Here is a 1,779-nt window from a genome sequence, read left to right on the forward strand (position 1 = left end):
TATAGTAATAGAATGCAATTTTCTTTCTGATTGAACATAAATTCCCGGATAAATTCCCATTTTGGGAATCTTCCCGGGAATATTCCCAGGGAATATTCCCGAAAAATATCTTCCCGGGAATTTACCCATCACTAAGCGTGCTGCTCGGCGTCTGGTGAACCTCGTTTAATTCAGTGTCCTGGGAACGTTTCATTGAGGGAATTACGCAAAATATTCGCAAAGTGTGGTGGAGCGTCTTCGTGTTGAACCACCACCAAATCCAAAAAGTTATTTACAAACAATTGGGCTGAAAGCATTACTAAAACATGTCCAGGTACGATGTTGCCGTGATTTTTGATTAAGCTAAAAACAATGGACCGTAAATACGCTGTTGTGTAATGCCTACCCATACCTTCACCTTAGGAGTTTTACTTCTAATTCCAAGTTGGGTCGTTCTTCAACCCACACCCTGTTGTTCTGACGATTTAAGAGTCATAGGTGTGAAAGCTATACCTTTATCACTAAACAAGACTTTTGGAAACAAATTTTCATTATTGATAGCTTCAATTAAGCAGGGACACATGACCATGCGCGCCGCATATTCCTCAGGTTCACGGATGACTGGAGCGCCTGGATGTGATAAGACTTTCCCTTCAGTATGAAGCGCAAGTTTGCCACACACTGGACTTTGGGATGTCGTGTTCCCGACTGAGACGATGTATGTACATTTTTGGACACCGCTTTATCGCCTGTTGTATGGTCTTGAAATTTCCTGTCACATGAATGGGCGCCCAGAACATTTCTTGTCACGAACACTCCCAGTTCGGTGCAACTTGAAGACCAAATCTCTAATGGTTGTTCGTGTTGGTTCTTCTCTGTTGTAACGGTGAATGCCCATTGGCTAGACATAACTATACTCGTAGTAATTTAATTGATGTTGCAGTAAAATGACAATGCATTAAAAATCAACATTTCCAGTTTCAATTTCGATTGCCATAGAACGAAAATGGTAACATATAACGATAAATAGTTTCCTAGAATCGATTCAGTGTCTCACTAAATGATACTGTTTTCGCTCGTATTAGTCTACTAAGTCAGGAAGTGATAGAAATTTATTACTCCTGATTTCAATGTTGATCTCCATAGAGGAAAAAAGGATAATAAATGCCGAAATGCGCTTTTTTTTGGAATCGATAGGGTGTTTCGAGAAAACAGACCATATCTATACTTCACGTTGTACTGAAACTGCAAATAGTAGAAATTTACTATCGCTTACCGTTTCAATATTAAACTGCAAAGAGCTGAAATGGAAATAGATATCAAAAAGCGTTGTTTTCGAATAGATTCAACATTCCAGAAGTAGGTTTCATTTCATCCCGTAACCCTCTATTCTATCCAGAAGTGCTTAAAAACAACCATTTCCGATTTCAATATTGACAACCATAGAACGAAATCAGGGATAGTTATTGACAAGGTTCGTTTATTAAATGATTCCAAGTCTCAGGTAAACATATTTTTACCATTTTTACCTGTATTAGTATTCCAAAATCCAAAGTGGTAAAATTTACTTGAACTTCCGGTGTCAACGTTGATCAACAAAGAAGAAAAATCATAACCGATAGTGACAAGCGTTTTTTTTTCTTTTTTGGAATATGTTCTATAACTCAAAATAACCCATATTCATACATTAACCCCTATTTTTTGTCCTAATTTTTTTCGTATTCTTTTGTCGTGGGGTCTCACAGACCCCAATATCGTAGATTGTATCAATATTGAAAATTACCACTAACAATTTAATAT

The sequence above is a fragment of the Thermobia domestica genome, chromosome 14 (assembly GCF_964235325.1).
Source record: "Thermobia domestica chromosome 14, izTheDome1.hap1.1, whole genome shotgun sequence".
NCBI lineage: Eukaryota > Metazoa > Arthropoda > Insecta > Zygentoma > Lepismatidae > Thermobia > Thermobia domestica.